Consider the following 22,259-nt stretch of genomic DNA (forward strand, 5'->3'; position numbering starts at 1 on the left):
CACCCTTGCACCCCACCCCACCCTTGGTCCCCACCCCACCCTTGGACTCCACCTTGCCTGGAATGCTCACGTCCAGGGGTGGACGTGCTGTCCATGAGTCTCCCCACCTGGTCCTCACCACAACTCCAGGCCCCATCCCAAAAGCATGGTGGGTCTGCCTGGCCCAGAAGCCCCCTGTCCCTGACATTGCTCTGCCAGCCCAGGGGAGGCATTCCTGATGTGCCACCAGGGTCCTTAGGCCTGGCAGGCTGGAGCCGGGCTGGCTGTCACTGACACTGTCTTGGATAGCCTCGTGGGCCTCTCCTGTGGTGAGCCAGGGACCATCTCATTACCCTGTGAGCCCTGGCTGCCCTCACCAGAGGGGTCCCCTCCACAGGCTGGGCAGGCGAGATGGAAAAGCAGACCTCAGGAGCAAAAGGGGGAGGCCCTAGCCCCAGCTCTCCCCCAAGCAGAATGGAGCAGAAGGGACGGGCCAGTCCTTTATCTCCTGGAGCCAGGCTTCCTGCCACAGAAACCCTGGAGGCTGCCCTCACACCACGCTGGGCAGCTTCAGGAAACATTGTGTGATCACCCGGTGCTGGGGGACTGGCAGGCATCGGCCCTTCCCCTCTTCCCCAGTGTGGGAAGGAGGAGTCCGGGCCCAAGGCAGGGGACCCAGGAGAGGGCTCTGCAGGAGCACCGAGCTCCAGAGGCGGTCACACAGGAGCACCAGCTGCAACGCCCATACACTGGGGACCTAGCAGACAAAGCGGCTGGACACTGGCATGGATTTCTGACACATCAGGGTACAACCACCAATATTCGGAAAGGTCATAAAACATTAAAGCAGGTGATGGAGAGAAAGTATTGAAGACTTCATCAGCAGCTTCTTGGCCTATTTCAGGGACATTAACTTTTTAATTAAAATTGATGCTCAAGATTTTCCAACAGAGGGAAGTTTCACTTTTTAACCTAGAGGGAGTCGCATGGGACTCCCAACCCAGTGAGCTTTCTGGAGAGGCAGAGCGGGTGGCAGCAGGACTCAGGGGTGAGGTAGGGATGGCGGAGACAGCGGGGCGCTGCGGGGACAGAGACGTCCCTTGAGGGTGGGGTGGGGAGGGACAGGCGCCGTAGGGAGGGTCCTCCTTGCCTTCTGGTGACAAGAACACTCTTCTGGGTGCCACCCATGCAGAGACAGAGGGAGACAGAGACACAGAGACAGAAGGAGACAGACAGACACAGAGACAGGAGGGACAGAGAGACAGAGACAGGAGGAGACAGAGACACAGATACAGGAGGAGACAGAGAGACACAGAGACAGGAGGAGACAGAGAGAGACAGAAGGAGGCAGACACAGAGACAGGAGGAGACAGAGAGAGACAGAGACAGGAGGGACAGAGACACAGAGACAGGAAGAGACAGAGACACAGAGACAGGAGGAGACAGAGAGAGATAGAGAGACAGGGACGGGGGTGACAGAGAGACACAGAGACAGGAGGAGACAGAGACACAGAGACAGGAGGAGACAGAGAGAGACAGAAGGAGACAGACACAGAGACAGGAGGGCCAGAGAGACAGAGACAGGAGGAGACAGAGAGAGACAGGAGGAGACAGAGAGAGACAGAGACTGGAGGGACAGAGACACAGAGACAGGAAGAGACAGAGACACAGAGACAGAAGGAGACAGACAGACACAGAGACAGGAGGGACAGACAGACAGAGATAGGAGGAGACAGAGAGACACAGAGACAGGAGGGACAGAGAGACAGAGACAGAAGAAGACAGGGAGACAGAGAGAGATAGAGAGAAAGAGATGGGGGAGACAGAGAGACACAGAGACAGGAGGAGACAGAGAGACAGAGGGAGATAGACACAGAGACAGAGACAGGAGGAGACAGAGACACAGAGACAGAAGGAGACAGAGAGACACAGAGACAGGAGGGACAGAGAGACAGAGACAGGAGGAGACAGAGAGACAGAGGGAGATAGAGAGACACAGAGACAGGAGGAGACAGAGAGACAGAGGGAGACAGAGAGACAGAGACAGGAGGAGACAGAGAGAGATAGAGAGACAGAGACAGGGAGACAGAGACACAGAGACAGGAGGAGACAGAGAGATGCAGAGAAAGGGGGAGATAGAGACCCAGAGACGGAGGCACAGTGAGTTCCAGGGACTGACAGACACACGTACTGACACACACAGAGACAGACACACAGATAAAGATAGAGGTACTGCCAGAGAAAGGGACAGGAGAGGGAGGGGCCCCGGCCGGAGACAGGACGCACTTGGTCACGGAGTCGCTCTGTGGTGGAGCCTGACCGGTCCACACCCGTCCAGGGCCGCGCCGCAGAGGACAGGAGGTGAGGCTGGGACACGCCGGGGGCCCTGGAAGGAGGTCTAGGGTGGGAGACAGATCGGCCTCAACCCCAGAGGCCACTGCCCCGGGTGGGAGTCCGGGCCCCGCGGTGGACGGGAGGAGCAGCTGTGCGCCTTCACCTAAAATCTCCAGCCCGCCCCACCGGCCCGCACCTGCCCTGGGGGCGCCGGGGTGGGCTCCGCGGGGACAACGCGCGGGTGAGCCCCGGGGAGCAGCCTCGAGGAGCCCACCCCCTGCGGAGGCGCGGGGCAGGATCTGGGTCTGGGCCGCCCCACCTCCCTCCCGGTCACTCCGCGGCGGAGCGCCGCCCCCCTGAGTGGCAGCTCCCGGGCCGGGACGCCTGGGTGGCGGTGGAGACCGAGCGCCCGGCCCTGCGGAGCCAGGTGCGCGCCGGCACCGGAACCCGACGCAGAGCGGGAGACTCGACCTGCACGTGAATAGGCCCGCGCGGGAGCCGCCGTCCGGAGGGAGGGGGGTTCGCGGGAGCTGGCGGGGCGGGGGTGCTGCAGGGCGGAGGCGAGGGGGCGGGCGTTGTGGGGGAGGGGTGGGGGAGAGGCGGGGACGGGGCGGGAGGGGCGCCTCCCCCACAGCCCCCCAACCCTCGCCGCGCGGCTCCCGCGCCTGCTGTGCACCAACCCTGCGCCCGGCAGCGGGCGAGAGGCAGAGGGGCGCCCAGTGCTTCCCTGCCCTGGGGGCTCTCGGTGGGCTCTAGGTTTAGTCCTGGAGAGGAATTATGGCCCCTTTCACTGAGGAGGAAACGGAGGCGCAGACGGCGCCGGGTCCAAGTTGCCCAGACCTCCGAGGGGGGCGCAGCTCCCAGCCGGGCCTTCTGCTTGGAGACGCGGAGCGCGGGCTGCGGGCCGGGCGGGGTGGCCTTAGCGCGGGGCACAGGGCAGCCTGTCCCGGAGCTGCTGGAGCGCCTGGGGGTTCCGCCGGCTGCACGTGGTTGGGGAAGGGCTGGCCTCCTGCCTGGTTTCCTCTTCTTCAGTGGAGAAGGAGGCTGCGGACTTTTGGAGTGGCGCTGCGTGGCGGGCGGTCCCTACCAGGGAACATCTCCAAGCACCCTGCACTGCTGTCACCACTCCTGTGACCATCTGCCCTCCCATCCTTTCTTACGAGAACCTGAGCTCGGCAGGCTTGCCCCGTGGCCCCTCTGAGCACAGGTGGGCAGAGAGAGGGTGAGTGGGCGGGTGGGTGAGAGGCGACGTGCAGGGACGGCCTGCCTGGCACTCTTGTCTGCAGTCTCTGGGGATGCCGTGCCACCCTGTCCAGCCCCAGCCCAGCCCAGCGCCCTCCCCCCCGAGCCACAGCCAGGGACACACCTGGTGAGCTAGAGTGTTCCCAGGACACCCCACTATACCTGCCGCGTGCCCACCCTGTCCTGTGGACACTGAGGTGGGCCAGACACAGCCTGAGGCCTGGAGGAGCTGGCTCTTGGGTGCTGGTGGGACCAGGGTGGCGAAAAGAGCAGGGGTCCGGGGAAGAGGGGCACCCTGAAGGGTGCTGCGCGTGTAGTAAAAATCGGACGCATGCTTATGAGGAACAGGGGCTTTGCTAGGCAGCAGATGGGGAGGAGTAGCTGCATTCCTTTTCTCCACTGCCCTGCTGCTTCCCCAGGCTTGGGGACCTACTGAGGGCGTAGGAGGGCCTGTGCCCTCTCTGGGGAATGTGTTGAAACATCCCCATAGTCTAGGCAGATAGGGGCGGCAGAATCCAGCAGTCACCCCAGAGGAAGGTCGCTCTGGGACAGTCAGGGCACCTCCCTCAGAAGGTCCCTCCGCACCAGGCCATCATGTCCTGCCCCCTTTGTGAAGAGGGGAGGCCACTGCCCGGTATGGCTGGAGTCCCTGTCCCTCTGCTGCCGTTCTCCTGCCTGGGTCTTCTCTGTGTTCTGAGCCAGCCAGGCAGGGGCGGAGCCAGCCACCTTCACCCCAGATCCTGCCACCTCACAGCAGGTGCATTTGGTTGAAATATTTCAGTGGAGGCCGGGTCAGTGTCTTCTGCCAGGGAAGGAGGAAGGACAGATTCCAGGGGCCCCTTCATGGTGAGGCCCTGAGGTGCATCCCGGAACCTGGCCAGGGCAGGATCAGCTCTGGGGATGGTCAGAGTGGGGCCGGGCAGGGGGGCAGGGGCAGGGAGGAGCTGTTCTGGGAAAGGGGAGAGCAGGAGGGCTGAGTGGCAGACCGATGGAGAAGCAGAGACACACCCTGAGAAGCCGAGAGGAAGAGAGGGGACCTAGCGTCTGCCCAAGGATGGAAGGAGCGAAGTGTGGGCTCAAACCCATTGCCCAGATGTGATCCGGTTCCTCCTGAAGATGCTTCCCAAGGCACAGAAAGAGCCTTTGTGATGCCAGCCTCTGGCCGCCAGCCTTGGGCCACCAGCCTTCATGATGCCAGCCTCGGAACACCAGCCTCAGGATGGCAGCCATCATGATGCCAGCCTCAGGACAGCAGCCTTGGAATGCCAGCCTTCATGACACCAGCTTTAGGGTGCCAGTCTCAGGACGGCAGTCTTCATAACTCCAGCCTCCGATGCCAGCCTTTGGACACCAGCTTTGGGATGCCAACCTTGGGATACCACCTCTATGATGCCAGCCTTGGGACACCAGCCATGGGATGCCAGTCACGGGATGCCAGCCACAGGACGCCAGCCACAGGACACCATACTTCATGACACTAGTCTCTGGCCACCAGCCTCTGGTGCCTTGGGGCTCAGAGCTCTGTGTCTGGCGGGGGGAGTGTTTACCTCTCAGAGATTCCGTTTCTTTGCCTGTGAAATGAGAACATCCCACCCAACCATTAGTGCTGTCATTAGAATTACTCTTAAAATAGTTTATTTTGTAAAACAGTTTTATTTTATAGAAAAATTGAGAAAATAGTACAGGTTTTCCGCCGATCCCCTGCTGTGTCCCCATCACTAACATCTGGCAGCAGTGTGGTCTTTTGTTACAATCAGTGAACCGATATTGACACATTATTGTTACCAACCAGAGTCCCAAATCCTGCTGGCCTGAGTTCTCACTCGATGCCTTTATCTGTCCCAGGATCCCACCCAGGCCCCATATGACGCTTCCTCAAATCTCCATAGGCTCCGCCTTGCTGGGGCCACTTCTCATTCATTCCTGGTGTCTGATGACCCTGGCAGCTCTGAGCACTGGTCAGGGATTTTGTAGACTGTCCCTCAGTAGGGACTGTGTGAGGTGCTTCCTGTGATTAGTCTGGGCTGATAATGGGTTCTTGGTGAGGCAAACCACAGAGGTGTGGTGCCATCCTCATCACACTGTACCAAAGGCTCACTTAGGACTGCGGGCATGGACCCATGTCACCTGGCTGAAGGGTGTCGTCAGGGTTCTCCACTGGGAGGTTCTTGTCCCCATTCCACACTGTCCTCTGTGGCAGGATGTCACTCTGTGCAGCGCGTGCTGAGGGCATGGGGAGCTATGCTGCAGCTCTTGGAGGAGCATTTGCTTGTATTATGTGACCTCCTTCTGTGTGGAGGTTTGTTTCCCCGCCCTCACTACCATTTATTTATTCAGCCATTCACTTCTGCCGGCGTGGGCTCGTGGGCCTCCATCTGTGCTTTTCCTGATCATCCTGTGGGTCCAGTCCTACAGGGCTTTGAGCCCCTCTCTGCTGGTGTGGAGACGAGAAACCCTCCACACCAGTAGAAATAAAAGACACAGACACAGAGATGGAGAAAAGAGAGTTCGGGCCCAGGGGCCCACTACCAACCAAAGCGCGGAGTCCGGCAGTGGCCCCGTGTCCACACACTCCGACTTTTATTGCGTACAAATAGGTGGGGGCCCAAGGCTTTCAAGTAGCCAAGGCGAGGAGAAAACCTAATGCCTCAGCACTTTTTCCATGCTTGTCAAGGACATTAAGATTTACGTTACTAATTCTTATCATCTAAGAAAAAGAGGAACCAGGTGCAGAAGCGGAACATGAGAGTGGACATGGAACGTGACCAGTGAAGCACAGCATCACATAGAGACAGTTAAGCCCCCGGATGTCTGCGGGTGTTCCTGACAGCCGTCAGGCCTTCCACAAGAGCTTGGAGGAGCAGAGCTTTCTCCTAACTCCTCCAGGGAAGGAGGCATCTCTGACATGTCCTTCCACAGCTTGCTAAACAGCGGGCACTTTCCCAGCGCTGGTGCCACCACATAGCCAAGGCACCCTGCAGCAGCCCTTACATGGGTGTGACAGAGGACTTAAAGCATCTCACCTTAGGTTCATGCTTTTCACATGTCACTCCAGGTTCACACTTTGCCACCTGAGAGGCATTAGTAAAAGAACTAAGATCACCTGTGAATAACTAAGATCACACATGAATAACTAAGATCACATGTGAATAACTAAGATCACATGTGAATAAGATCACACGTAACTAAGATCACCTGTGAATAACTAAAATCCCACGTGAATAAGATCACATGTGAGTAACTAAGATCACATGTGAGTAACTAAGATCACCTGTGAATAACTAAGATCACGTGAATAAGATCACATGTGAATAAGATCACACGTGAATAAGATCACACATGAGTAACTAAGATCACCTGTGAATAAGATCACATGTGAATAACTAAGATCACACATGAATAACTAAGATCACAGATGAATAAGATCACCTGTGAATAACTAAGATCACACGTGAATAAGATCACACATGAATGAGATCACGTGAATAAGATCACACGTGAATAACTAAGATCACATGTGAATAACTAAGACCACCTGTGAATAAGATCACCTATGAATAACTAAGATCACCTGTGAATAACTAAGATCACACGTGAATAACTAAGATCACACGTGAGTAACTAAGATCACCGATGAATAAGATCACACATGAATAACTAAGATCACCTGTGAATAAGATCACACGTGAATAACTAAGATCGCACGTGAATAACTAAGATCACCTGTGAATAACTAAGATCACCTATGAATAAGATTACATGTGAATAACTAAGATTACACGTGAATAACTAAGATCACATGTGAATAACTAAGATCACCTGTGAATAACTAAGATCACATATGAATAACTAAGATCATGTATGAATAAGATCACACATGAATAAGATCACCTGTGAATAACTAAGATCACACGTGAATAAGATCACATGCGAATAAGATCACATGTGAATAACTAAGATCACCTGTGAATAACTAAGATCACACGTGAATAAGATCACACATGAATAACTAAGATCACCTGTGAATAACTAAGATCACATATGAGTAACTAAGATCACACATGAGTAAGATCACCTGTGAATAACTAAGATCACACATGAATAAGATTACCTGTGAATAACTAAGATCACATATGAGGAACTAAGATCACCTGTGAGTAACTAAGATCACCTGTGAATAACTAAGATCACATATGAGTAACTACCACAGTGCCATCTCTAGTTATTTTCTTCTTCATTACCAAATGGGAACAGGCTGAGGCTTCTGACTCCTGCCTCAGCACTTACGGGGTCTCCCCGCACAGCTTCCTTCTGTTGCTCAGCAGTCCCAGCCTTAGCCCTTGGAGCGCTTTGTGCTGGCTCCTGTCCCTTCAGTGTGCCCTGTCCATGTGGCGTGGGTGCTTCGGTTTCATCTGAGCATATCCTTGCTCTCTGGGGTTAACTGATGCCCTGGGCCCCTCTTGTATTTCCCCTCCCCACAGTTCTAGAATCAGCCATTTCTCCAAACGGCCTTGGTTCTTTTTTGTGGAGAATGGTTTTAGAACCTAAGATTTGGGTGCATAATTCATTTTTAAGGTGCTTCTGTAGACTCAGCACGGGGGTGGGCACAGCAGGAGTCATCCCCCCTTTGCTGCCCTCCTCTCTGCTTGCTGAGCTCAAGCAGCTCCTCTTCTGCCAGCCTCTGCCATATCTGGCCATAGTAGAAGCAGCTGCTGGTCCACTTTCCCTGCCCCTGCTGGTCCCCAGGGTCTCTCCGAGGAGAGGCTTAGCATTTGCATAGGATGGAGAGCAGGAATAGAGCAGAGAGAGCCATGAACCCAGAGTATGGTGAGAAAAGGCACCGCCCAGAATGGCCATGATGTGAAGACAGAGACCTCTGCGTGTGGACTCCGTGCTGGCGGTCTTGCTGCTGGAGTGGCCGTCGCTGTGCGGTGTCCAACCACAGTGAGTGGAAGCGTGCTGGTGCCTATGCTGCTGGAACCCACGGCCGGAGGATGGAGAGGACAGCTCTGCCATGAGAAGCCACAGATCCCACTAGATGTGGGGTGTGGGGGAGACAGATTCAAGCAGCTGCAGCCCTGAGCCAGCTTCTCTGCCCTGATAAGACCCTGGAATGTCCCCTAAATTCCCAGGCAACAAAACAAAACAAACAAAAAAACTCTTTACTCCTAAATGAGAACGGATGTGACCAGAGCTCTCAGAGCCCCTTGGGGTGACCACAGTACGTGAATGACACTGCAGAGCTCTGGCCAGGCAATGATATGAGAGGAGGCACTGCAGGACTGAGCCTGAGGACTAAGAGAGATGACCAGCTCTGCCCCTACTGACTGGGACCCTGAGCATCTGGAAATGGGGAGCAGCAGTGCGTGCCTCACAGGCACCTCCAGAGAGCTATTGACTCGCTCCTGTGCTGTCTTCCTATCTTTACTCAAATGTCCTTCTTCATCTGCCTTTCTCTCTGCCTTCAGATGCCTCGTCCTCAAATGGGTGAATAGTGTGATGGTTAATTTTATGTGTCAACTTGATTGGGTCATGGGATGCCCAGATAGCTGGTGAAACGTTATATCCGGGTATGTCTGTGGGAGAGGTTAGCAGAGTGACTGAGTGAGCATACTGTCCTCCCAGTGTGGGCAGGCACCATCTTAACTGTTGAGGGCCTGCATAGAACAAAACAGAAAGGCAGAGAAAGGCTGAGTTCGCTCTTAATCTGCCTGAATGTCTGAGCTGGGCAGAAGAACCTGCCCTTGATTGCTGCTGGTTCACAGGCCTTTCAGATTGGATGCTACCCAGACTGGATACTACACTCAGCTCTTAGGCCTTTGAACTACCTCACTGGCTTTCCTCAGTCCCCAGTTGGCAGAATGAAGATTGTGGGATTTAGCCTCCATAATTGCATGAACCACTTCCTTATAATAAATCTTAGTTTATATAGGCACATATAATCTCCAGAGAACTCTGACTAATACAGATGACCAAGGATTGCTGCACAGTCAATGAATGTCTGCACCCTAAGGAACAGAGACCAGGACAAATCAATACAGGGAGCAAAAGAGAACCTGAGAGAGAGCAGATGTTGCCTCCATAGAACAAGAACAGTGTGCTCTACAAAAGGAATGGGCAGAGAATACATATGAGCTGTTGAAAATTTATATATATTAATATATGTATTAATATCTCTTCGATCTGAAGTTGAGGAGGACTTCAGAAGGAAAAACAAATTTGATGGAAATAAAATGGGTGGGGCTATCTTAGAACATAGGATTAAAGAAAACCCCAAAATAATGTAAAATAGGAAAGAAAAACATGTTAAAAACAGAAACTCCATGGAGATCAAACATACAACTTACAGGAGCGCCTGAAAGAGAAAAAGGAAAATCAAAGTGAAAACAATTTCTATGTGATTATTTCAAGAAAATTTCTCATATCTAAAAGTTATAACTTGCCACATTGAAAGTCCTACCAAGGCCCCAGCACTGATATTGTGAAATTTCAGAACAGTAGGGACAAGGAAAAGAGCCAAGCATTTAAGGGACAGAGAAAGAAATGGGTCACACTTGGAGGAGAGACTCTTGAGGTCTTCAGACTCTGGGAGGGCAGCATGGAGGCTGCGGGTCAGTGAGCAAGGCCTTGGATGGGCCAAGGGAAAAATGATTTTCAGCCTAGAATTTGATACCCAGCCAAACTATCTTTCAGGTTTGAGGGATGAATGAAGACATGGTCAGAATAAGTGGAATTTACAAGTTCCATTCCATGCTCCTTTCCTTAGACTTTTAGAGCAGGGGTGTCCAATCTTTTGGCTTCTTTGGGCCACACTGGAAGAAGAATTATCTTGGGTCACACATAAAGTACACTAACACTGACCACAGCTGGTGAGCTAAAAAAAAAAAAATTGCAAAAAATCCTCATGTTTAAGAAAGTTTACAAATTTGTGTTGGGCTGGATTCAAAGCCAACCTGGGCCACATGCAGTCCATGGGCCACAGTTGGACAAGGTTGCTGTAGAGGGTGTGCCTCAGTCAGTGAGGGAGGAACCTCAGAGAGGATGCTTACAATTTGGGAGCTAGTGGCTCTCACCCAGGAACCAGTTCATGGGGAGTGTGGGAACATACATACACGGTGCCCAGGCCTGGAGAGCCCTGTGCAGCCAGAGTGTGGTGTGGCATGGGGGGCCAGGGAGCATCTCAAAAGAATGCAGGGGACGGAGGTTTGGGAGCTATGCTTGGGCATTGGAAAAAAGCACTGCTGGGTGAGTGTCAAGTCTGCAAAGCATTTGGGGACAGAAAAATGGTGATAGGAAGAGAATTACAAAACAGGTCAGACACTCTTCCCCTAAAGCTGCAGCTCGGGGAAATTCACAAAGCAAAGACTCCTGAGTAACCAGTGCCCGTGTCAGGGACCCAGCACTTCAGGAGCCCCCAGGGCCCCTCCTTTCTTATGGGTGACCTCCGTTTCGACTCTCACAGCACAGGTTACTTTTTTCTGTTCTTGTACTTTGTGTAAATGGAATCAGGTCTCAACTTTCAACATACTGAAGTATTGGTGTGATACCAAAAAAAATATGAATATTTTGGTACTTAAAAGTAGCCCAGGATCCTGGAAATATCCATCCTGGAATAGAGGGATGCAAAGAGTGCTCATTACACTCACAAATAGGTCCCCCATCGAGGAAGAAAATTAAACTATGAGGTCGTGCTTAAGTCACGGGGAGAGCAAGTTATATAAGAATGGAAACGGAGTTCACACCCTGGCTCAGAAGCATATGGCATCAACTGACCTGTGATTTAGCCTCCCAGTGAAAATGTCACGGCAGCTGAGGGGGCAGGAGAAGCCGGGGGTGGGACTTACAGAAAACACCACACTGACACTTCAAACAGCGAGGAAGACTTTCTTCAGGACCATTGCAGCAGCGGTCAGGACCACCACAGGGAGAGGTGGAGTTCAGCTCCAAAGGCCACAAGGACAAATGGGAGTCCACAGCCACGGAGGAGGGCGTCTAGAGCCCCCCACCACAAGGACGAGTGGGGGTTATAGCCAGGGGCCTCCAGGGATGCCAAAAGACTGAGATGAGAAGTTCAGGGCTGGAAATTCTTGCTGAAGGCAGCTGAGGACTCAGACCTCACAGATGGGGGGTGAGGAGCTTGATTAGACTTGGGGGAGAGCAGATATCAGAGGCCTGAGGTTCTCCCTAAACCAGCAGAGATGAACACGAAGCCCAGGGTGGAGGCTCAGTGACAACGAGGTGTCAGAGGAGCCCAGGGAAGTCTGGCCAGGAGGCGTCCGCTGGGAGTCAGCACTGAAGCTTCACGGAAGGAGTCCTCAGAGGCTGCAGCTGTGTTCCTTTCGAAGCCGAGGAGAAGCAGTGAGAGGCAGCCCAGCAGGGCCCGCTTGTTTCCTTGTTATTAATGTTTACTTTCAGCCACATCCAATTAACAGTGTCTTGTTAATTTGCCAACAATAACAACAGCTCAAATCCGAGGTGACCACCCGCCGGTGGGAGGGGCCTCCCTGCGTGGAGCTGACTCCACCCCAAGATCTGCACCCCACACTCAGGCCTGGTCCCCCGGTCTCCGCCCAAGCTGTGCCCGGGACCCGGACGCCGCCCCTCAGACCTGAGGTCTCCTTTTAGGTCTCTCCGACCTTCCTTCCAGATGCACCCAAGCGAGGTGACCCCTCTGCAGGTGGGGCCCAGCCCCCCGCTGGGCAGGCTGCTTTCTGTTCACCCACGCTGGGTAGGGACCTGTGGCCACCATCCCGGTCTCTCTCACCCATGGCAGGGGGCCCTGTCCAGAGCAGGTGCATGATAAGGGTCTGCTGGGTTGCCAGGGCGCGGTGAGGATGGAGCCCAGAGGAAGGGCTGCTGCCCGGGGCTGCCTGAGGAGGGTCACAGAAGCTCCCTCTCGGAGGGGCAGGAGGGTGTTTGCATTCCCACCTAGAAGGAGAAGGTGCTACAGGGGACCTTCCCAACCCCCAAGGTGCTGTTCTGCCCAGGTGCTGAGCTGGGGGCCCTTCCAGGCCTGGCTGCGAGGCTGCAGGTGACACCCCCTGCCCCACCAGGCCTGGGCACCCCAACCGCCACCACTGCCAGAGGCGCCCGCAAGGGGTTCCTTCTGCAGATCTGCAGACTCACGCCAGCCCAGCCCAAGCTCAGCCACCCAGTTCTCTACGTTTCCCAGGCTGAGGCCGGCTCCCGCGCAGGAAGGCGGGGTTTGCTGCCACCTGCCGACCGTTCGCCAGGAGAGGCGGGACGCCCGTTCACAGGAGAACTTGGGGAGGAGAGAGGAGGGAAGGAGAAAGGGAGAGAGGAGAGGCCAAGAGGGGAGGAAAGTGGGAGGGAAGGCGAGAAGAGGGCTGGAGGGGGAGAGAGAGGACTTCCTCAGCAAGCCTCCAGCCTTCCCCCTCGACTGCCGCCCCCCCATGCTTGCTCCCTCTGCTCCATGCCTGCCTGTTTCTGGACACCCGAGCTTCTTATGGGGCGGGGGCCCTGTGGCTGCGTGTGTCCCTGGGGGCACACCCCAGTATGCCCTTGGGATTAATCAGATGATCACAATTCAACAAGAGAATAAAAATACGTTTTAAGACCCAAATGCCAGAACAGGTGGAAACAACAAATATTTGGGGGTTTTGTGACACGTTTTTAGAAACAACAGATGTAGGGGGACATCTGTGACACTTTGTGACACATTTTAGGGACATCTGGACATTTTGTGACACGTTTTAAAAACAACAGATTCTGTGCCTCAGATGTGTCAAACAGAGACCCAAAGACGCATGGCAACTTGCCCTCGGCCATCTAGGGAGCCGGTGGGAGCTGGGCCTGTCACCTGCACCCAGGTCAGGCACAGCTGGGAGGGACATTAGAGGAGTGCTGCTCCCCCTGTCCTGCCACACACCTCTCTTCCCCCAACCCCACCCCAGCTGCTTCCAAACAGGTTCCTGGCATCCTTTCCTGCCCCTTCACCCTTCTGTGGATGTGGACACTGTGGGGACCACCCACTGTGCTGCCCAAATCCCCCATTAGGAGTGAGGCCTTTCTCCCAGGCCACCAAAGTGCTGCAGGAGTATGCCCCCACTGCCCACCTTCTTTGTCCTCATGGTCACTGCTTGGCCCAGGGACAGCTGATGGCGGCAGGTGGGCTGGAGGTACAAGGGCCCAACTCCGCTCAGCCTGATTCTATTCACTCAGAAGAGCTGCCCGGCTCCTGAGTTCCCATGGGGTCGGTGGGGGCTTTGTTGGGACTTCATTGCAGTTCCAGTTTCTCTCTGGCTTCCCCGGCTCCTGCCCGGGATGTGATACCAAGCAAATCCCCTTGCAACCCCGCACGGGCCAATCTCTCCACCAGGGTCTGCCACTCAATGTCACATTCACAGTCCATATTCAGTTCACACAACATCGAACAGGGTCCAAAGCTTCACTCCTCTGCCTGCTGAAGAATTTCCTTCGTGTTCGAGAGTCATGCCCATATCACTCATTTCAGCGCGTGCGTCGGCAGGGTCAGTCAGTGCACCAGAGATGATTCTGGAGGCTTGGGATACAGCAGTGCACAGAATGAAAAATCTCATCTTTGTGGTACCTGCGCTCTGGGCTGGAGATCAATACCATGAAGAAATATAATGCAATATGCAAATATGTTCTTTTCTCTCCTTTTTTTTTTACAACTTAATTTTTTGTACATATGTTGGGAGTCCATGTGGTATTTTGCTATAATGTGGAATGATCAAATTGGGGTACCTGGGATGTCTGTCACCTCAAACATTTATCTTTTCTTTGAGTTAGAATCATTACAACTTTCTCTTCGAGCTATTTTGAAACATACAATAAATATGGTTAACTCTAATTTCCCTACTGTGCTATTGAATACTAGAACATATTCCTTCTATCTAGCTGAAATATTGTACTGTCCCCTTAACCAACTTCATCTGCTTTCCCCCTTCCCTTCCCGTTCTCTGGTAACCACGATTCTCCTCTCTACCTCTGTAACATCCACTTTTCTAGTGCCCACATATGAATGAGAACACATATTTGTCTTTATGTATATAATATATATGTAATTGCATTATAATTGCATTTTAGGTTCTGAGGTACATGTAAAGAACATGCAGGATTGTTGCATAGGTACATACATGGCAACGTGGTTTGCTGCCTCCATCCCCATCACCTGTATCTGGCATTTCTCTCCATGTTATCCCTCCCCAACCTCCCTACCACCCACTGTCCCTCCCCTATTGCCCCCTCCCCCACAGACCTCAGTGTGTGCTGTTCCCCTCCCTGTGTCCATGTGTTCTTGTTGTTCAACACCTGCCTATGAGTCAGAACATGCGGTGTTTGATTTTCTGTTCTTGTGTCAGTTTGCTGAGAAAGATGGTTTCCAGGTTCATCCATGGCCCTACAATGGACATGAACTCATTGTTTTTTATGGCTGCATAGTATTCCATGGTGTATATGTGCCACATTTTCCCTGTCCAGTCTATCATCGATGGGCATTTGGGTTGGTTCCAGGTCTTTGCCATTGTAAACAGTGCTGCAATGAACATTCGTGTGCACGTGTCCTTATAATAGAACGGTTTATAATCCTTTGGATATATACCCAGTAATGGGATTGCTGGGTCAAATGGAATTTCTATTTCTAGGTCCTTGAGGAATCGCCACACTGTCTTCCACAATAGTTGAACTAATTTACACTCCCACCAACAGTGTAAAAGTGTTCCTATGTCTCCCCATCCTCTCCAGCATCTGTTGTCTCCAGATTTTTTAATGATCGCCATTCTAACTGGTGTGAGATGATATCTCAATGTAGTTTTGATTTGCATTTCTCTGATGACCAGTGATGATGAGCGTTTTTTCATATGTTTGTTGGCCTCATATATGTCTTCTTTTGTAAAGTGTCTGTTCATATCCTTTGCCCACTTTTGAATGGGTTTGTTTGTTTTTCTCTTGTAAATCTGTTTTAGTTCTTTGTAAATTCTGGATATCAGCCCTTTGTCAGATGGGTAAACTGCAAAAATTTTTTCCCCATTCTGTTGGTTGCTGGTTCACTCTAATTATTGTTTCTTTTGCTGTGCAGAAGCTCTGGAGTTTAATTAGATCCCATTTGTCTATTTTGGCTTTCGTTGTCAATGCTTTTGGTGTTTTAGTCATGAAGTCCTTGCCTATGCCTATGTCCTGAATGGTTTTGCCTAGGTTTTCTTCTAGGGTTTTTATGGTGCTAGCTCTTACGTTTAAGTCTTAATCCATATGGAGTTAATTTTAGTGTAAGGTGTCAGGAAGGGGTCCAGTTTCTGCTTTCTGCACATGGCTAGCTAGTTTTCCCAACACCATTTATTAAACAGGGAATCCTTTCCCCATTGCTTGTTTTTGTCAGGTTTGTCAAAGATCAGATGGTTGTAGATGTGTGGCGTTGCGTCCAAGGCCTCTGTTCTGTTCCATTTGTCTATATTTCTGTTTTGGTACCAGTACCATGCTGTTTTAATTACTGTAGCCTTGTAGTATAGTTTGAAGTCAGGCAGTGTGATGCCTCCAGCTTTGTTCTTTTTGCTTAGAATTGACTTGGCTATGTGGGGTCTTTTTTGGTTCCATATGAAGTTTAAGGTGTTTTTTTCCAGTTCTGTGAAGAAGGTCATTGGTAGCTTGATGGGGATAGCATTGAATCTATAAATTACTTTGGGCAGTATGGCCATTTTCACAATATTGATTCTTCCTAACCATGAGTATGGAATACATATTTGTCTTTCTATGCCTGGCTTATTTCACTTAACATAATGATCTCCAGTTCCGTCCATGTTGCTGCAAATGACAGGATTTTATTCCTTTTTTGTGGCTAAATAATATATTCCATTGTGTACATGTACATTTCCATTTTACCCATTCATCATTGATGGACACTTGGGTTGATTCCATATCTTGGCCATTGTGAGTAGTGCTGTAATAAACATAGGAGTGAAGATATCTCTCTGATACGCTGATTTCCTTTTGGGGTGGTGGTATATACCCAGCAATGGGATTGCTGGATCATGTGGTAGTTCTATTTTTATTTTTTGAGGTAACTCTACACTGATTTTTATAATGACTTCACATTTCCACCAAAAGTGTACAAGAATTCACCTTTACCTGCATCCTCATCAATATTTGTTATTTTTGTCCCTTTGACAATAGCCATTCTAACTAGGGTGAGATGGTATCTCATGTGCTTTTTATTTGAATTTCTCTGACAATTAGTGATGTTGAGTATTTTTTTTATATAACTGTTAACCATTTTTATGTCTTCTTTTGAGAAATGTCCATTCAGGTCTTTTGTCCATTTTTTAAATTCAATTATTTGTTTGCTATTGTTTGAGTTTCTTTATATTAAAGAAACAGTTCTTTCTTCAATGTATTTTTCTTCACATCTTTGTCAAAAAAAAAGTTGGCTGCAAATACGTGGAGTATAGATATTTTAACAATATTAATTTTTCAATCCATGAGCATGGTATACCTTTCCTTTTTTTGGTGTCTCTTCACTTTCTTTCACTGGTATTTTATAATTTTTCTTGTAGAGACCTTTCACTTCTTTGGCTAAATTTCTTCCTAAATATTTTTGTAGCTATTGTAAATGGGATTGCTTTCTTGATTACTTTTCCAGATGGATCACTATTAGCATATATAAATGCTATTGGTTATTGCATGTTGATGTTGTATCCTGCACCTTTACTGAATCTGTCTATAGTTCTAAGTTTTATGGTGAATTAAGGTAATGTCATCTGCAAACAAGGAAAATTTGACTTCCTCTTTTCCAACTTGGATGCCCTTTATTTCTTTCTTTTGCTTAACTGCCCTGGCTAGGATGTCCAGTACTGTGTTGAACAGAAGTGGTGAAAATAGGCCTTATCTTGTTCCAGACCTTAGTAAAAAGGCTTTCAGGATTTCCCTGTTCAGTATGATATTACCTGCAGTTTGTCATATATAGCCTTTATCATGTTGAGGTATGTTCCTTATATACCTAATTTGTTGAGAGTTTTTAGCATGAAGGGATGTTGAATTTTATCAAATGCTTTTCCAGCATCTATTGAAATGATCATATGGTATTTGTTCTGTTAATGTGATGTATGATATTCATTGTCTCACATATGTTGAACCATCCTTGCATCCATTGAATAAATCTCACTTGATTGTGGTGAATGAATTTTTTTTAAATTTTAAACAAGAGGTTTATTTAAACAATGAGACACTTGACTTGAAGGGAAAACTATCTAGGATTCTTGTTTGTTGTTGTTTTCAAGTGGTTTATCCCTACTTAAAGACAGGTTGCCCTACATGTAACAGCTACATACAAAAAAGTTATAGAATTGTCCTTGGTTTTACAATGATAAATGAAAAACATTAAAATTCTCCATTTGAACAAGGTATGCCAGGATTTTTATGTTTTTTTGTTTTTTGTGGTTTTTTTTTGTTGTTGTTGTTAAAATGGTGAGAGCAAAATAGCTTACTGGAATATAAAGATAAGAGCTGAATGAGCATGCCACTAATAGAGAAAGGGGGTATTTTCACAGAATCAATATTTTTCCCCATCCTGTCTCCACTTGATGTCAATCAAAACACATCATTTGTTGTTTAAAACAAATGCAATATGCTTGTGCACATATACCAATTACTTTATGCACAATAAAGGAATGGAAAAGAGGGAAATGAAAGAATAGAGAAAACTATACTGTAGTAGTCCAGATGTGGTAGAACCAAATTGCAGTTTTCTAATTGAGAATGTAATCTTGGTCTTTAAAGAACAGAGTTCTGGAGTAAAGACGCAGGTTCCCTTTTCAGTAGACACCTCCCGTCTGCTGTTGGAGCACATCAATTGTATCTTCATCCTCCATTCCCAACTGTGCAGGTGTGTCTGTTGACTGTCAAATCGGAATCTCATCTGCCTCACTGACAGTCCCCATCATTCACAATAGGCTTTCATTAGTTTGCTAAGGGGTATATGCCTCTTAATCTTAAACTGCACCACAGAACCATCCTGCCCCACCACTTTCAAATTAATAGGATCGTTTTTCTCAGTCTTGATTCCTTCTTTGGGCTTTTTCTTGGCCACGGTGAGCACTGGGTCTCCTCAGCTGCCGCTTCACAAAAGAGGTACCAGGTCCACACCAAAGGAGCACACAAGCAGCACCAGGAGCAGCAGAAGAAGGAGGCAGCAGCGGTGGACGAGGGAGAGGGTGTGCACATGTCATGCGCTGCTCCCCCTACCCTGCGCCATGAATTTTTAAATATATTGTTGAATTCAGTTTGCTAATATTTTGTGGAGTAATTTTGCATTTATTTTCATCAGGAATACAGGCCCATAATCTTCTTTTTTTGTTGTGTCCATGTCTAGTTCTGGTATCAGGGTAATGCTGACCTTGTAGAATGAGTGGAAAGATTCCATCCTCTTCAAGTTTTTGAAACAGTTTGGGTAGAGCTGGTGTTAGTTCTACTTAAATGTTTGGTAGAATTCAGCAGTGAGCCCATCAGGTCCTGGGCTTTTCTTTCAAGAGAAAGTTTTTATTACTTATTTGACCTCATTACTCATTTTTGGTCTGCCCAAGTTTTCTGTTTCTTCATGGTTCAGTCTTGGTAGATTGCATATGTCTAGGAATTTATCCATTTCTTCCAGGTGTGAGCCCCAAATATGTGAGACATGTCATGTTGATTTAGAAAGTTTATTTTACCAAGGTTGAGGACGCATGCCCGTGACACAGCCTCAGGTGTTCAGAACACAGCTTGGTTTTATACATTTTAAGGAGACATGAGACATCAATCAACATTTGTAAGCTGAACATTCATCTGGTCTGGAAAGGCAGGGCAACTAGAATCAAAGGCAGGACAAGTCGAAGGAAGTCGGCAGGGGCTTCCAGGTCACAGGTAGATAAGAGAAAAATGGTTGCATTCTCTGAGCTTCTGAATAGCCTCTCCAAAGGAGGCAATCAGATATGCATTTATCTCAGTGAGCAGAGGGGTGACGTTGAACAGAATGGGAGGCAGGTTTGCCCTAAGCAGTTCCCAGCTTGACTTCTCCTTTAGCCTGGTGATTTGGGGGCCCCAAGGTTTATTTTTCTTTCGCATTTCCCCCTTTTTTCTTTTTCTTTTTGTTTTTTGAGATGGAATCTCACTGTCACCGAGGCTATAGTGCAGTGGCAAGATCTTGGCTCGCCACAACCTCCACCTCTCATGTTCAAGTGATTTCCATGACTCAGCCTCCTGAGTAGTTGGTATTACAGTTGTGCGCCACTGCACCTGGCTAATTTTTGTATTTTTAGTAGAGATGGGTTTCACCATTTTGGCCAGGCTGGTCTTGAACTCCTGACCTCAGGTGATTCAGCCTCCCGCCCCAGCCTCCCAAAGTACTGAGATTACAAGTGTGAGCCACTGCGCCTGGCCTTACCCTCCTTTTCTTTTTGAAAACATTTTGGAGGAAGCATTTTAGGAGAAAATGAGTCTCTGGTCTTAGGTTTCATCTGATCTCTCATGGCTGAGGTGGTTTATTCCTAGACAGGTGGGTCCCAAGTTATTAGGAAAGCTCATTTTTAGTAGGTTGTGTGATCTGATGTCCTGTGAAGAGAAAATAGGAGGAGGAAGGGAGAAAAACAACAACAAACTAAAGAACAATGCTGGAAAATTAATATAGGCCACATTACTCTGAAGTTCATACATCAGCAGACAGGTATGAAAGTCGCATATGTATGTAAACAGGTTGCTGTTATTTTCCTCTGAAGTTTAAGTTGTCTACCTTCAGTTCCCAGGGCTTCACAAAAGCACAGCTTAGTTTTCAGTGACTCCAAATTAGGAAACATGGGAACAAAGAAGGAAACAAAATTTAAAACACTATTTTGAAGACTTGTAACCAAGAAAAATAAAATTTGTTCCAAACCATAGAAAATAATAAAAATGAAAAAACGTTAGTCAAGACTAGAATCTAACAACAGGTGTACTATAGTTTTTGAAACATAATTCTCTCTCTAGTTTCCCATTTTTACTAAAGACAGATCATCGTAGGACTGATCTGCTTTATTATACTTGGCCTGATATGCAGTGCAACAACAATAACTATTTTTTTACATGAGCTTTTAAATTGGCTTTGATGGAACTTTGTTCCAAAGAAGGAATCTCAGATAAGACTTTTTTAAAGCTGATCCCAGCCATAGATTTGTACCATCAAATACCTATCAGTTGGGTGAATTCCTCTACTCTTGGGACTCCTGGGTCTGTCAGAAAGTGACATCCTTTAGCACAGGTCAGGAATCCTGTACAGAAACTGTAGACAAGGTATGAGGCCAGTTTTCCCAAGGGGCTTTGATTGGCTCCATAAGTCAGGTTTAATTCATTAAAGGAAAGCACACCATTCCAGTCAAAGCCTTGGTAAAATAACCAGTTTCCCCAGTTATGTCCTGTTACAAATGAAAACAGATTCTTATTGCATGTATGCAAATAAATGTATTGCCATAAGTTAAGAATACTCACAGATAGTTTACAAATTCTGGAGAAATCAGGTAGAACAAACAAATAAGCTCCAAGTTTTGTTCATATGAGTATACTAAATTGGTAAAGATGTCAACAGAGCAAAAGCAAAGTTTTCTTGACTCTGAAAAACAAAACAAAGGATCAGCAATGTCTTAAGCAAAAAGTCAGAAGGATTGCTTCAGTCTTCTATTAGTTCAGTCCCTACGGTTAATATCTATTCTGCTTGATATTCACAAACATTTCAACTCTCCATGAGTCCTGAACTTTTTTCCTCTGTTCTGATGTCACAGTTTCCAGAGTTATCAGAAACCTGCATTTAAAAGCACTTGTTACCATTTTATAGTTGATTTTCAAACGATCTTCTAACTGGGCACGGTGGCTCATGCCTTTAATCCCAGCACTTTGGGAGGCCAAGGTGGGCAGATCACCTGAGGTCAGGAGTTTGAGACCAGCCTGGCCAACATGGTGAAACCTCATCTCTATTAAAAATACAAAAATTAGCCAGGTGATGTGGCGTGCACCTGTAATCCCAGCTACCCATGAGGCTGAGGTAAGAGAACTGCTTGAAACCAGGAGGTGGAGGGTGCAGTGAACCAAGATCATGCCACTGCATTCCAGCATGGGTGACAAGAGTGAAACTCCATTTCAAAAAACATAACAAAACACAAACCACCTTCTAAAGAGGACCAAAACATGACAACAATTGTCTGCGGATGCCAAAATGTTTTAGGGCAGCCATAGTCAAAAACACAATTGACAAGGAAATTTGTTGCCTCTGTGGAATACAATAATTTTGCATAACAATGATAATTACTGATAACGTACACTAAGTCATATCAGAATTATAGGAGTTTCCCATAATTTTGGAACACATACCAATAACATATTTATGTGAATTCAGCCCAAAGAAAACCAAATGACATTTCATTTTTGACAGTGCTTCCTGTATAATTTTTATACCAAATAAACCAAATTATGTCAATTTTGGACTGCAGGAAAACTAATTTGAACAAAGTGATATCTCAAGGATTTCCAAAAAAAAAAAAAATAGATGAAAACCTTCATTCTTTGGGAGAGGAAACTTAATTTTCCAAACAATAAGCCCTAAGAAAACAGCATGAAGCCAATTAAATTTGTTTTTCAAAATGTTATAGTCTATGAAATTTTAATCTTAACTGTAAGATCTGACTTCCATAAGCCTTTTATAACATGTATTAAGGAGCCAATCAATGCTTCAA

The 22,259-nt window shown here is 48.5% G+C and overlaps 1 pseudogene; it reads right to left on the bottom strand.

Moving 5' to 3' along the window:
• Positions 1-18,000: 18,000 nt before the first annotated feature.
• The window catches only part of LOC108311500, a 46,530-nt pseudogene continuing 42,271 nt past the window's right edge, over positions 18,001-22,259 (bottom strand).

This window comes from Cebus imitator, unplaced genomic scaffold (assembly GCF_001604975.1).
Source record: "Cebus imitator isolate Cc_AM_T3 unplaced genomic scaffold, Cebus_imitator-1.0 Scaffold117, whole genome shotgun sequence".
Taxonomy (NCBI): Eukaryota; Metazoa; Chordata; class Mammalia; order Primates; family Cebidae; genus Cebus; species Cebus imitator.